General features: G+C 55.2%; 1 protein-coding gene across 4 annotated transcripts in view; it reads left to right on the plus strand.

Annotated features, from left to right (window-relative positions):
• The window catches only part of GDPD5 (glycerophosphodiester phosphodiesterase domain containing 5), an 88909-nt gene that overhangs the window by 14579 nt on the left and 59513 nt on the right, over nt 1-14817 (plus strand). The window contains exon 1 of one of the 4 annotated variants that reach the window (XM_032640600.1): nt 172-280. The exons of the other annotated variants lie outside the window; for them this stretch is intronic. The gene's annotated coding sequence lies outside the window, so the exon portion shown is untranslated. Of the gene's footprint in view, nt 1-171; nt 281-14817 lie in introns of those variants that run through there. 4 annotated transcript variants of the gene reach the window in all.

Here is a 14817-nt window from a genome sequence, read left to right on the forward strand (position 1 = left end):
TTTTGCCCCAGGAAAGAATTGGTAATAATGGTGGAGTTTCAGGCAGCAAGGGGAAGTGGAAAGTGGAGATATTTTGATTCTTTCAGCCACCAAACGCGCATATCTCAGACATCTACTGTGTGCCAGGCACAGAGCCAGCGTTTGGAAATGCCAAGACGTGTCTGACTAAGAACCTTCCATTTCATTTCCCCGGGCACACTAAAGGTTTTTAAAGAAAGACAAATGCTAGCCTTAAAAGGAAGAAGTGATTTTTTTTCATTGTTCTGGGTCTTCGTGGCAGGTGAGTGGGTGACGCAGTTACGTGATTCAGTGGCTCTTTAGTCCCGGGTCCTGAGGGGTGTAAGGGAGGTTGTACCAGGAACAGTTACCCTGGGCAGGCAGTGCACATATTGTCAGGAGTGTGGGGAAGCTCAGAAGAGGGAGGGAGGGAAGCGGGGGGACGGAGAACTTCCGGCTCCATCAGCCTGAGCTGGGGGGTGAGGGAGCTGGGGTGAGGCTCTACACAGAAGAACAGAGGTTTACCTGGGGGCTGGAGGGGGTGGGCAGGCTCTGGCCAGCCGGGGAGGACACTCTTGGAAAAGGTACAAAGGTACAAAGGTGTCAACAGGTGGGTTACACCTTCAGGGCACTGTGAGGAACCCGGGGTGATGGGGGCAAGAGGGAGGAAAGGGGGGACATTGGAGATGGGGCTGGAGAAGCTGGCTGGGGCAGCTCACGAGGGTCCGAACACCAGCTGACTGGGTGCCTGCATGACTGGGAGCACCTTGAGGGCCAGGCCATTCATCCTAGTGTCCCCAGCACTGGCTGCTGCCTGGTAGGTTTATGGACTGACTGGACTCTTCCGCTCTGGGATCTTGGACAAGTCCTTCCCTGCTCCGGACCTTGAGTTCCTCATGCTCATAATCAGGCAAGGTCACCTAGCGTGTCCCTTCCAGCTCTGAAGGGCTCTCAGGAATTCTTGGCATGTACGCAGGGGAGGACCAGACTGTTTCTTCCCCAGCCTCGAGGTCTCCTGGGCTGCCCTAGCTGGGCAGGGGCAGAGGCTCCCTGGTTGTGGGGTCAGACGTTTGCTGGGGCGGAGGTCAGGCTAGCTCTGCTGGAGGAATTTGCTCCTCGTTCTCTCTTTCTTTCAGCAGTTAGCCTGCTGAGCTCAGGATGAGGTGCCCTGATGTCCTCACTGATGGCTCTTCTAAGGCCCCAGACTGGGGAGGGGAGGGGAGTTGAGCCAGGCTGGGGTTGAGGGTTGTGTGCATGAAGCAGCTTGGTGTAGAGTAGGAAGTTCTGCTGCTTCCTCCTGTGTGAAAATGGGTAAGTGACTTGAACTCTGAGCCTCAGTTTCCTCATCTGTAAAACGGGAACGATATTAACTCCCACACTGGGCTTTTGTGCCAATTCAATAAGATAAAATTTGTGAAGGCATATAGTAAACCAACCCCCCCCGCCCCCCCCCCCAACACAATCCTCTAGCCCTCTGGCCCACTCACTCCTTTCCCGGAAGTGCTCCCTGGTGGCCACTCACTAATCTCCACGTGGACTTCTGTTGGGTACACTTTATCCAGGCCAAAGAGATAGGAGCCCATGAATTATGTACATGTTGCACATGCAGGCCAGGCCTGCATGTTTGCACTCCTGTGTCTGTGTGCCTTCCAACTGGAGGAGAAATGGCGCTGCCCCTCTGGTCTCCTGAGCCCTGGGACCAGACACCACCCCTCCCCAGCTATACCCCGGAGGCCTGCGGAGTGTTGGGTCTGGCTTCTGGGGAAGGGTGAGGGGCATATGTCAGGAACTCTCCCTCCCCAACTTGTCTGTTCTGCTCACAGGCTGGGTCCAACAGGGCTTGTCTTATACAGGGGACTCTGACCTATGTCCCTGGGGGCAGAACAAGACTGTCACCCTCCATCCCTCCACTTCCCAGGAGGCATCAGTGGGAGCGACTCAGACCTCTGGTGTGGATGCTGCTTTATTTCAGCAGGGCCTAGGGTACCCACTCTGGGAGGCCCACAGCCTGTCACACAGAGTGTTTAGTCAAAGCCACCCTGCCCAGGATGGGGTGCAGGGCTGGGCTGTACCCAGCCTCCTTTCCCCAAGAGTTCTGAGGGTCCCTCTCAATGCCCTTGTCCCTAAGTGTCTCCCAGATGGTGTCTGGCCCCACCAGGGCTGGGGGTTGGAGGCAGACTGGGATCGGCTGGCCCCAGAGTTATCACGGATGCTCCCTTGGCTTCCGCTGGCATGGAGTTGGGGGCGGGGCGGGGGGCAGGCAAGGAGCAGGATACTAGTAGAGTAGCAGCATAAACTTAAACAGTTTATTGAAGAGCCCAGTGAACATAAACATCTGTCCCCCTCTCCGACCTTAAAAAGCCCTGACACGGGCTTCCCTGGTGGCGCAGTGGTTGAGAGTCCGCCTGCTGATGCAGGGGACGCGGGTTCGTGCCCCGGTCCGGGAAGATCCCACATGCCGCGGAGCGGCTGGGCCCGTGAGCCATGGCCGCTGAGCCTGTGCGTCCGGAGCCTGTGCTCCACAACAGGAGAGGCCACAACAGTGAGAGGCCCATGTACTGCAAAAAAAAAAAAAGCCCTGACACACCTGGATTCCTGTCCCAGCTCCACCCCGTGCCTGTGCAACCTTGGATTTGTGACATGACCAGTCTGAGATTCAGCCTAGGCTGAAGTTCACAAGGTTGGTGCGAGGTCAAATCAAACCACCCAGCGGGTAGGACACCTACTAGGGTGCTGGGCATGTAGTAGGCCACCTATTGGCAGAAAGGATTTAATTCCAGCCCAGAGCAAAGCAGTGGGTTTTTAGATACTTGACCTGTGATTTCTGTAAGCAGGAAAGAGGAAATTTCACTTAAGCCTCCATGAAATGGTCAGTGCAGCGTAGATACATTCTCACACTCATGAGCCCAGCACAGGAGGCTCTAGTTCGCCGGGACATTCAAGAACTCGTCTCTGGGACCAGGCAAACCAGCAGCCCTGGGTGTGAGTCCGGATTCTGCGTGCTGGCCAGTGGCCTAGGGTGGTCTCCTTGTTCCTGTAAAAGGACACCTAACCCTCAGGGTTGTGAGATTCGGATGAGAAATTACCTGTGAACTCTATTGGAAAACAAAAAGCACTACTGATACATAGTGGGTGCTTGGGGGAGGGTGGCCTGGGGTGCAGGCCAGTGGCTCAGGAAGCCGAGACTGTTTGTTCCCCGTTCTGGTGACCAGCAGGCTCTGCGACAGTCAGCTCAGTGGAGCCTCATTTGCTTTGCTTAATGGGACAGCTGGTTAATTAACCTCTGAGTATTCCTGACAAGTGCCCCTGTGAACTTCCCGACATGTGTCAGGGTCAGCCCTCTCCAGACCTTGTCACCCTTGTGCTCAGCTGGCCAGCCTTGGCCATGAGGCTGTGGCCCACCATCCCATCCCCTGATTCTCAGCTCATGCCTCAGATGACCCTGCAGAGCAGCTGCTGTGCTGGGGACCGAAGGAGCAGGAGACAGCTCTGCCCCAGGAGCCCGGATCTGGGTGGGCAGAAAGGGAGGATCCAGAGAAGGATCAGTGACAGGCACCTGGTCAGGGGATGGGGGACGGTCAGTGGGAACAATTCTGCCTGGCTTGCTACCAATTCCCTGTGACCTTGAGCACCTGACCTTTCTCTCTCTGGACCTCAGTTTTGCATCTAAAAGAGGATGTTGGGAGAGGTGATCCCAGGAAGCTGTGGGCTAACATGAAGCAGTGTGAGGTGAGGAATGATCTCTGAAGCCAGCCAGGCCTGGAGTTCTCACCCTCCATGTCCCAGCCTTGACCTTGGACAGGTCCCCCAGCCTCTCCAAGCCTGTCTGACGGGAGTATGCTGGCCCTGCTAGCACAGGGCAGACACTGATAGTGGACGCCCTGCCCAGCACTGTCTGGTGAGGTGGGCCTCAGGGCAGCTTCAGCCTGTCCCCTCCTCCTTTCCCAGTTTCTCCAGCAGCACCCAGAAATTCCCCAAGAACTCTTGCCCCCAGCAGATCTGGGCGGCCAGGGAGCATTGTTGACCTCAGTGCTGAGTCCACCAGGGATGTATGTGTCACTCGTGCCAGGCGCCCCAGGGTGAGGATGGAGCTGAGGATCGTCTGCCACTTAAACGGACGGGGACGTGCACACACCAGAGCCAGCCTCCAGTCTTCTTCGGTGTCTTGGAAACTTGATCCTTTAGAACTACAGAATCTTTCCCAAATCTTGGAAGCATTGGATTATGGAACCTCAGAATCTTGGCCCTTTGAAACCGAGACTTTGAGAGTCAGAAGTGACCTTAGGAGTCATCTGATCCAGATCTCCAACCAGCCTTATGTAGCCCCTCTGCAGACCCCTTGGAGACCCCAGGGTCGCGGGCTTACTCTGCAGCCCCCTCGTGCTGGCCTCGGGCTTCAGTCAGGTCACAAGGCCGCCCTCCGCCTCTTTGTGGTCATGATTGAGCCCCAGGCCCACACCCCCACGGCTGGTAGCTCTGACAGGCAGCTGGGAGGGAGCTAGGGCTCTGCTCAGCTAAGAATAGAAGGCTTTGTGCCATTTAAGTAGCAACCTGATCATATCAGGCCTCCCAGCCAGGCCTCAGGGAGCTTATGAAGCAGGATCTGGGGTCACCGTGGGTCCTCCTGGGTGGTGGAGGGAGAGGGTGGGTGAAGGGTGCTGGGACAGCCGCCGGGCTTCCCTAGGACTTGTCTCCCGTTTCCACATGACGATGATTTGACTTTTTCCATCAAGTAAAGCTCATTGCTCCTCCCTTCTCCTTCCTGGGGCTGGCTGGGAGCACCACTCAGCATTCCCCAGGAGTGCCAGGGAAAATCTCTTCTGGGAAGAATTCAAACAAACAAACCAGCCTCTGAGAGGAACAAACAGATCAATGAAAATGGCTTCGTCTTCAAAGAGAGAGCCAATGATGGTGGCCGTTTATTAAGCACCTACTGCATGCCAGACCTTGGGCTCAGAATTTTGTACCCTTGCCTCCTCTAACCCTCACAGGGGAGGTGTCCTTATCCCCACAATGCAGACGAAGACACTGAGGCCCAGCTTGTGCTTGGCACAGCTGGGATTGAAACCAAGGACTGTCCTACCTTGTTCTTTCTGGGGACAAAGGGTTCCTGAGTCAGGGGAGAGGTGAGAGTGGGATTCTTGGAGAGAGCCCTGGGCACGGAGGACGCTGTCCCTCAGTGCAGTTGTGTTGCTCCAGTACTGGATTGGGAGGTTAGATTGTGATCCTGTCACAAACATAGTAGGTACAGACCCCTGTTTGTAGAGTTGGAATGAAACCGAATCCCTTGGGTCTCAGATTCCCACTCTGAAGTGAACAGAGGCTGCCTGGGGTGGGATCATGAGGCCGCAGCTTCTGATTCCTGGGCTTTTGACCAGGAGTGTCCTGGTCCCCCTCTCGGCAGGTCACTGGTGCCTCCCACCTCCCCTCCCCCTCAGAGATTATTCCCAGTGTGCGAATTGGAAGGAATTCCAGGTCACCTTCTGATCGTACAAGCGGGAGGACTGAGGCCCCAGAAGGACAGGGTCATGAAGTAAGTGGGCCTGAGAGCACATACATAGTAGGTGTTCAAGAAATCTCTTCTTCAATCCAGGCCGATGCTTGCTTCCCTGTGGGGTGCTGCCTCTGTGTGGAGATCTGGGGGGCCTGGGGTTGGCCGGGGGATGGAGTCAGCTGGATCCTGGCAGGCAGGGAGGCAAGGGCCAAAGGCCCGAGCCTCTGTCTGTAGTGCCCCAGACTCATCTATGCTTGCGCTGACCCTGCCCGACTTAAATGTCCCCTATTCTGTGAAGCCTGCCCGGACTCTCCCCCACAAAACGTCTCCTAATCTCCCTCTCTACTCCAAGAGTGGGAATCTTTTTATAACTGTGGTGTGTTTTTTTTTAAAACCACATAAAATTTGTCACCTTAATCATTTTTAAGAGTCTAGTTGGTAGTCTTGATTATATTCACATTGTTGCACCACAGGTCTCAAGAACATTTTCATCTCAAACACCTGAAGCTCTGTGTCCGCTAAACAACAACTCCCCATCCTCCCACCAGACCTTGGCAACCGCCACTCCACTTTCTGTTTCTATGAATTTGACTCCTCTAAATGCTTCATATAAGTGGAATCGCGCGGTGTTTGTCTCTTTGTGATTGGCTTATTTCACTTGGCATCACGTCCTCGTGGTTCATCGTGTCGTGGCACCTGCTAAGATTCCCTTCCTTTTCAAGGCCGAATAACATTCCATCATATGTGTATACCACATTTTGTTTATCCATTTGTTCGTCAATAGATACTTAGGTTGCTTCTGTCTCTTGCTATTGTGGAAAGGACGGAAGTTTTGAAGTTTCATGGGCCTGGGTCAGATCCTGGCTTCCAGCATCACTTGAGTGGTAGGTCTGGGTCCTTCGTTACTTGCTGTTTTGCCTAATGAGGTTGCTGCAAGGATGCACGGAAAGATGCCCCGCACACGGCAAGCTCCCGGTGAGTGGTAGGGGGATTCATTCTTGTTATCCACTTTCCTCCTAGGGTCAGATCCCTTTTGGGGTTTATAGGACCCACATACTGAAGTTCACCTTGACCCTCATCCGCCAGGGCAGCTCAGCATCTGATGAGTCTTAGAACAGTGTCACTGGAGATCACCTGGGACCAGAGAGGGTCAGGGACTCACCCAAGTTCACACAGACAGCCCTCGGCCATGCTGGGATGAGACCAAGGTCTCCAGCCTCCCAGCCTGGGAACCTTCCCGCTGCAGGCTCCAGGATCCACAGGCCTTGTTCTTAGGAGGGACTGGCTCTCCAGGGGATAATTCTGCAGCATGCAGGGCTGAGGGAGGCAGAGAGCAGGGAGACGAGCATCTCAGGCTTATCTGTGAAAGGCAGAGGTGGGTGGCATCTGCCAGGCTCCTCTGATCACCGCCTTCTCCAGGTGACAAGGGGCTCGTGTCAGACTCATTTACATGGTTCGGGCTCATCTAAGGTCCTTGCCTTGCACCTGGGAGCTCACTCTGCTTTTTTTCACACTCATTCAGCTGTTCCTTTGTTTATCCCTTCCCTGGTCATTCAGCAACCACTCCCTGAGGCCTGCTGTGGTCCTGGAGACCAATCAGACCTTGGAGGCATTTAGTATGGCATGGCAGTGAATAGTGTGGACTCTGGGGCTAAACTGCCTTGGCTCAAATCCTGGTTCTGCTAGTTACCAGCTCTGTGACCTCGGGCAAGTTGCTTAACCTCTCTGTGCCTCAGATTCTTCTTTAAAGATGGGATAATGATGTTCCGGTTACTGCTGTTACATAACAAATCACCTGGAAACTTAGTGGCTTTATGCAAGAACAATCACTTTAACCCCACGGTTTCTATAGGTCAGGATTTAAGATGGGCTCAGCTGAGCAGCTCTGGCTCATGGTTACTCATGTGGTCTCAGGGCTTTGTTTCTCTCTGCGAGCTCATCTGAGCTTCCCCACAGTATACATCACATTTGATGACCTGGCCTTGGAAGTCTCGTAGTGTCACTTTAGCCATTAGTCCCAAGCCCTCCCAGATTCAAGTGGGGGGGGGGTGGTGATAACACAGACCCCACCTCTCCATGGCAAGAGGGACAGAGTTATAAGGAGAGCGTGTGGGATGGGAGATATTGCTGCAGATGTCTTTGGAAATACAATCTGCTGGAGTTGTAAGAGTTAGATGAATCAAAACACAGGAAATATCTAGAACAATGCCTAGGCATTGTAAATAAATGATAGCTATATATAGTCAAGGGTGATTTTGACCATATGCAATTTACTTGTGTTGTGCTGGCTTTAGGACCTGATTCCTACTATAGAAGTCAGTTCATTAACCAGCAGCATTTCCCATTTGGGTACTGAGGGATCTGTAGGGGGTCAACATTCCACACAGAGGGAACCAACTGTGTAAAGGTTTGGAGCTGGAGAGTGGAGTCCCTGGGGCAGGGACTTAGCTCCCCTGTGTGGGAGGCCAGGAAGGTGAATTGAGGCCTAGTTAGGAAAAGCTTTGTATATGGGGTATGTTTGCTCCTATAGGTCCCAGGGAGCCCTTGGCTGAAGTATGAGGGGCTGGAGTGCTCTACTGGAGGAGCCACTTCTGAGGTGGAATCAGCAGGACTGGGGCAGGGGTGTAGGGAGAGAGGACAGGAATGATGGGGCTCATACCAGGTGTTCGTCTGGGGCGTTTGCCTCAGCTTTGCATGTGCTGTGCGCATCCCCCTGGCTTGCTTTCCCACCCCTTCCAGTATATGGGATACTTTGCCATTTTTTCACTGCTTTGATTAGCTCTCCTGCAGAGGGAGGTAGAAGGTTACCACCCTCTGGGGGGGTGACTGCCTTGGCAGCCAACCCTGGGGCAGCCAGCAGGGCCAGAGAACACCCAGTGGCCACCTCCTCTGTCCCCACCCCATTGTGGAGAACAGCCCCTGCACCCCTCGTGGGCTCCCCTTCCAACAGCCCTCCTCCTCTGCAACCTTGCAAGGTCCAGATGGAACTGACGCCAAGGGTTGTGGTATCCAGCCCCCTCTCACATCACAGGTGGGGAAACTGAGGCCCAGTGACTCGCTTCGCATCCCGCGGCAAGTTAATTAAGGAGCCCACCTCGGGGCCCTTCTTGTGGCTGCAGCCACGTGTGGTGGCGCTCAGGACTCCCCGCCAGGCCCTCCGCCCACCGCTCCCAGCCCCCCTCTAAGGCCACTGCTCCCTCCCGAGAGAGGTCATGACTGGGAATATGGTTTCAAGGAAAGAAAAGATAGTCTTAGCAGTTGTGTAGCCCTGGGCAAGTCACCTCGTCTCTCCAAGCCACAGTTTTCTCGTCTGTAGAAGGAGCGTGAGAACACCGACCCCAGCAGGGCTGTCCTGAGGATCAGATGAACCCACGAGTGCTGAGTTGTTAGCTCTCTGATGCTGGTGCCGCACCTGGAAAGGGAATTGCCAAGGGTTACTCGGAACGGACATTTGAGCCGTGATTTGGAGGCAGGGCAGGACTAGGGCTGGGAGAAGAGGGGATCTTGATCCTAAAAGCTCTGAGCTGTGACTCGGCTGGTGCAGCCCTTCCCTTGTATAATATATGAGAAGGGGTCCAAGGGAAAGATTGGGGTGGGATCCAGGGAGCATCCCCCACGCGGGCAGCCTCCTCCCCTAGCGCTGAGAGGAAGGGCATGATGAGGGAGGGCTTCCTAGAGGAAGAGTTTGTGGAAACAGAGGGAAGGAGGGGCTGAGGCAGATAGAGGTCCTCCAGGGTCCGGCATTCCCCAGACCCTTGCACTGCATCCATGAGATCCAGCCCCGGCCAAGCCGACCTTGACTCCTGGAGCCCATGATGCCCAGGGAGGCTGGTGCCCCGAAGGAGGCATGCTACTTCCAGGAAGCTGTGTCTGTGCGGGCCTGTCTGCACATCTGCACGTATTCCATGAGCTTGTGTGCTTGCACCGAGTAAGCATGAGTGTTTGCCTGGGTCTGTCTGGGAGTGTGCGCTTGGTGTATTTTTGTATGTCTGCGTATACACATTTACAGGCCCTGTGCGACATCTTGTAAAGGCAGACAGGTTAGAGTGCCTCTAAAAGGGGAGTAAGTGGTCATGTGTTTTAGCAGAACAAAGAGGGCCTGTGGGCTGTGGGGAGATCCAGACCTCACTGATGGGGCAAGTTCAGCAGAAAGACAATTCCCAGATTTGGGAAACCTCTCCTGGGGCCCCTCTGCGCTGAGCTCCGCCTGGGTGCCGGGACCCAGAGTCAGACCAGGCCCTGGCCATGCACTTCTGGAGCCAGCCTTTGGCCATCACGTGTGCAGCCAGACACCAGCGTGGCTGCTGAACTAGGGCTGTACAGGGCACACGGAAACAGAAGAAGGCCAGCTTGAGTCTGCCAGGAGAGTCAAGGAGGGCTTCCTGCAAGAGGAGCCTAAGCAGAGGGACGTGAGGGACGTTTGGTGGGAGATGAGGGGACGGGGTGGGGGAGAGCAGAGCAGGGCTTGTGTCGGGTAGGATTTGGAAGTGTGTGGAGAGGGGAGGTAGGGAGGGTAAGTCTGGTCTTCCAGGACTGGAAGACTGCGAGGATGGAGGCGCCTTGAGTTGGGAGAAAGGGGGAGGAGCAGGTTCAGGGGAATGTGACGAGTTCCCATCTGGCCACTGTGGGTGTGTGGTCCCTGTTGGGGGGATGATCAGAGGGTCATTGGATACTTGGGCCTTGCGCTTGGTCCGGGCAGGGACGGGGTGTCTGAAGCCACGGGAGTGGTGGTATTGCCCTAGAAGAATGTGCAGGGCAGGGCAGGAGGGAGCGGCTGGGCCGGGCAGAGAGGGAAGCCAGCTAAGGCACAGGGGGGCAGCCGGAGGGGGAGGAGAGAAACTGGAGCAACTGGTGTCCTGGAAGCCAGGGAAGGAGGACGTTTCCAGGAGGGCGAGGGCCAATGTGTCAGGGAGGAGTGAACCGTGCAGGCAGCTTCCTCACGTGGGGGGCATCGTTGAACTTGGTGGGAGCAGAGGGCGGCAGATTTAGAAACAGGTGGGAGGGAGGAAGTGGGGACGTGGGTGTCGATAAGTCTTTCAGAAATTTGGATGAGAAGGAAGGGGCGAAGGGAGTGCTAGCTGGAAAGGGGTGGGGGGGGAATGAACTGGGAGATGTGCACCTATAAACACCTGCTATGGCCCTCTGCACCCCGGAGGGTTGGCTGCAGAGAGCAGGGGCAGGGGAGGTGCCACCCTGAGTTCTGCCAGCTGCAGGGCCTCCATCCACACTGGGTGTGGGTGTGAGGATCGGGGGCCCCCACTTTTGACCTCCCAGGAGGCAGAAACCCCACAAACTCAGAGCACCCTCATAAACCAGGTTCCAGGTCAGTGGTTGAAGCTCGGGGCTGGCGGAGTTGGCCTCCTGTGGTTTTGTCTTCAGCGCTCACCAAGGGGACTTCATAGATGCTTCAGACCAGTAAGGCCTGGGAAGGTCAGGACGTCAATTCACCTGCTCCCAAAGAGGCCATGACCATGCCTGGGCCAGCTCCCAGTTACTGGGAAGTTCTTCCTCTGGGTCTAGCCTAAGTCTTTCCTGCTGTGTGTTCCCTTCTGGTGAACTTGTTCAGCCCTGCTCCGTGGAGCCAAGCTCATCAGCAGGCCGCTTTGAGTGGCGGCCAGTGTTTTTACAACTTGTTTTCGTGAAGTTGGTTTGAAGTCTCCCTGCATTCCCAGAATGTCAGACCCACCCTGATTCACAAGGATTGACCAAAACAGGATCTGAGCCAACGAGAGGAATCTAAGGACTTAGTCATCCCCCTTGGATCATCTACAGAGTCTCCTGCTTTCCTTCCAATTAAAAAAAAAAAAAAGAAAGAAAGAAAAAGAAAGATTAGCTCAGATGGCCAGGAGGGGATGGCATTTGAGATGTAAACAGGCTCTGATGATACTGGCGGTGGACAAGAGGGGTCAGTGCTCAGGCTTTGTATGGGGCTGACCTCAATTCAAGTCCGTGTTCTGATGCCTGCCGCCTGGGGGTCTTTGACGACTTTGAGTCTCTGAGCCTCAATTTCCTCATCTCTGAAATGGGAAAACTAATGGCACTTAACCTCATAATTGTCTGAGGTTGGGGGATCTAGAAGCAGACACTGAAATAAGGATTCGTGTGAGGGTGACTTACTAAGAAGTTTTCCAGGGGGAAGAAAACTGCTAAGGGGGTAGGGAAAGTAGAACCAGAAAGAGAAGGAGAAGCAAGAGTGTGACTTCAAGCCAAGCCCCTCGGAGGGGGTACTTGGCTTAGTCCCCAGAGCTGGCTGCCAGGGGCAAGGGTGCTGCAGCAATTAGACCTTGCCCAGGGGGTCCCTGGCAAAGGGGCCCTGGGCAACAGCCATGCCCACAGGCGAAGGGATTCAGGCAGCCTGACGGCAGCTCACCCACACGCCCCTGCAGTTCTCGGCTTTTGGAAGGGACAGTGCAACCTGGAATGACTCAGAACGGAGAGGGGGTCCCAGGGGATGTGGGTGGAGACAACAGAGGCAGAGTTCTCCAGGCGGAACCTGGCTCAGAGGAAGCACCGATTAAGTGTCAGCTCTGCCCACCTGTTAGAAAGGGGGTGCAGAATGGGTGCCCCAGGATCGTGTATGTAGTCAGCAGCAGACAGGACCTTCTGAGAGCTGCCCTGAGCCCCCATTGTTCCCCCAGCCCCAGGCTCTGTCACTGTCTCTCAGCTCCCAGAGGCAGAATCCCTCAGAGCTCCCCAGCCAGTGGACCTGGCCCCAGCCCCCAGGGTTCTTCCTGACTACTTGACGTCAGGCAGTCGATCCAGCCGTGCCAGAGCTGGTCTGATGCCCTGACATAGCCCCTTCCAGAGAAGTCTGCCTCTGTGCCACCCCACCTCCAGCCCTGCCTGCACCGCCTAGTGGGGATTAGTGACGGTCAGGAGGTGACACAGGCCCATGGTAGCACCGAGCGCCACGGAGGAAACTGAGGCCCAGGGACCTATCCCCCACCTGAATTTATTTATTTTCGGCTGCGTTGGGTCTTCGTTGCTGCGTGTGGGCTTTCTCTAGTTGCGGCGAGCGGGGGCTGCTCTTCGTTGCGGTACGCAGGCTCATTGCGGTGGCTTCTCTTGTTGCGGAGCACGGGCTCTAGGCGCGCGGGCTTCAGTAGTTGTGGAGCGCGGGCTCAGCTCTACGGAACTTCTTCCATAGAAAGTGCTCAGGGAGCTCGTGCTGGTCAGCGTGTCCCAGGAGCAAATAAACAGAAGTTGTGCTTCCACGACTCTGACTATGATGACTTTAACTGGTGATGTCAGCCTGGGTTGGCCCTGATGGAACTTGTCCCAACCCTCTCCTGCACCTGTGTTATCACAAGGGATGTCACCCTAATCTGGCCTCTCCACCCTGACCTCTGGGAGTCTAGCCCCGCAGAGCATGACAGGCCTGGGTTCTAGTCCAGACTCTGTCACCTGTTGTGTAACCTTGGTCAAGTCACCTGGCCTCTCTGAGCCTCCGCGACCTGTGTTTCTGACCGAAGTTTTATGTGCGCCCACCTAAAATCAGATGATTTCAATGTGGTGTTAATCCCAGCTTGACTCGTACCCAGAGAGGTAGAGTGATCTGCTTCTGTTCACATAGTGAAAGGGTGGAGGTGAGAGGGCCAGGACCCATTACCCCCAACCCCCTGTGACTGCTTATCTGAGCGCCTTACTTTTTACCAGCTCTGCTCTGGTCCCCACCAGCCTCAGTCTGATTCAGAGCCTGAGCTAACCTCCCTGCAGTCAGGTTGAGCTGAGCTGGGTACCAGAGTGGTCAGTCACTGCCGTTTAGTCATTAGCTCCTCTGATCACCTACTGGGTAAGGGGTTGCATGCTCAGATGGGCAGGATCCTTCTTTCACTAGTCTTAATGTCTAGTCTGTTGCAAGGCTGCACCCTGTCCTGAAGCCTGGGGAATCTGCAGACCCTAGGGGTGAAGGTGGACATGAGCTAGGGGCCCCACAGGAGGAGGTGGTCTGAAATGTCTAGGGCCCCGCTCCACCCAGGAGCAGGCGTGAGGGGCTGGCCAGGTGGTAGGTGCAGGGGAAGCAAGTTTGCTCACTCCTGGGTATCTGTTGCTACCTGGGCTAGGCTGAGAGGTGGCTTTGATCTACCACCAAGGCCCTCCTGCACCCTTCCCCAGGCAGGATGCCTCCTTTGTTCACATGCCCTCTCTGCGTGTCTGTCTGTACCGTAGACTGTGGGCTCCTCCAGCAGGTCTGTCCACCCAGCCTCAGGCCTCCCCTGGCACACCGGAGAGCTCAGGAAATGTGTGTTGGTGATTGGATTTATGTTGTCTAGCCTGGCTTGGGAGTCAGACAAAGTATGAATCCTGGCTCTGCCACTTGCTTAGATGTGCCCTTGAGCATGGGACTCAAACTCCCTTGAGCCTCCGCTTTGGCATCTGTAGAATGTACTGTAGTGGGAGGCTAAGAGGGGTAAGTGAGAAGACAGACAGGGAATGTCAGCCTCGTACAAGGCTGTGGCCAGCCCTCCTTAAATGGTGGACAGTGTCTTAGTAGATGGACTCCACATGGGCCAGGCCGAGTAGGAAACACAAGAGATGAGGTGAGCCTCCATCACATGGTTCAGTACTTTACAGTTTCCAAAGCCCCATCAGGTCCTGCTCACTGGGTTATCCTGTTCATCCCATGAGGCATTCTGGGCTGGTTGCAGTATCCCCGTCTGACAAGTAAAGACCCTGAGCCTAGAGATGACACCGACCTGCCTTTCAGTGGCCAGGCCACACCCAGAACCCAGGTCTCCTGGCTCTCAGTCTCCAACACCACTACCCTGCCCCTTTCCAGAACCCAGGTTCTGGAAGCTCTTTGTGAAAGAGGCTGGGAAGGTGGCAAGCAGGGAATGTGGAGGGTTTTTTTTAATATATAAATTTATTTGTTTATTATTGGCTGCTTTGGGTCTTCGTTGCTGTGCGCGGGCTTCCTCTAGTTGCGGTGAGCAGGGTCTACTCTTCGTTGTGTGTGGGCTTCAGTAGTTGCAGCGCATGGACTCAACAGTTACAGCGTGTGGGCTCAGCAATTGTGGCTCGTGGGCTCTAGAGCGCAGGCTCTGTAGTAGTGGCTCATGGGCTTAGTTGCTCCGTGGCACGTGGGATCTTCCCGGACCAGGGCTTGAACCCGTGTCCCCTGCACTGGCAGGCAGATTCTTAACCACTGTGCCACCAGGGAAGTCCAGAATGTGGAGATTTGTCAGCCCAGATGTCATGGGGCTGAGGGTGCATTCTGGTGGCTTTAGCCCAAAGGGGGTCACTGTGACCGGTAGGCCCAGAGTAAGGGGGCAGGAGGGGGTCATGGGTAGAGGTGGACAGAGCGAGGGTACAGAGGAGGAGAAAAC

The sequence above is a fragment of the Phocoena sinus genome, chromosome 8, assembly GCF_008692025.1.
Source record: "Phocoena sinus isolate mPhoSin1 chromosome 8, mPhoSin1.pri, whole genome shotgun sequence".
NCBI classification, from domain to species: Eukaryota; Metazoa; Chordata; class Mammalia; order Artiodactyla; family Phocoenidae; genus Phocoena; species Phocoena sinus.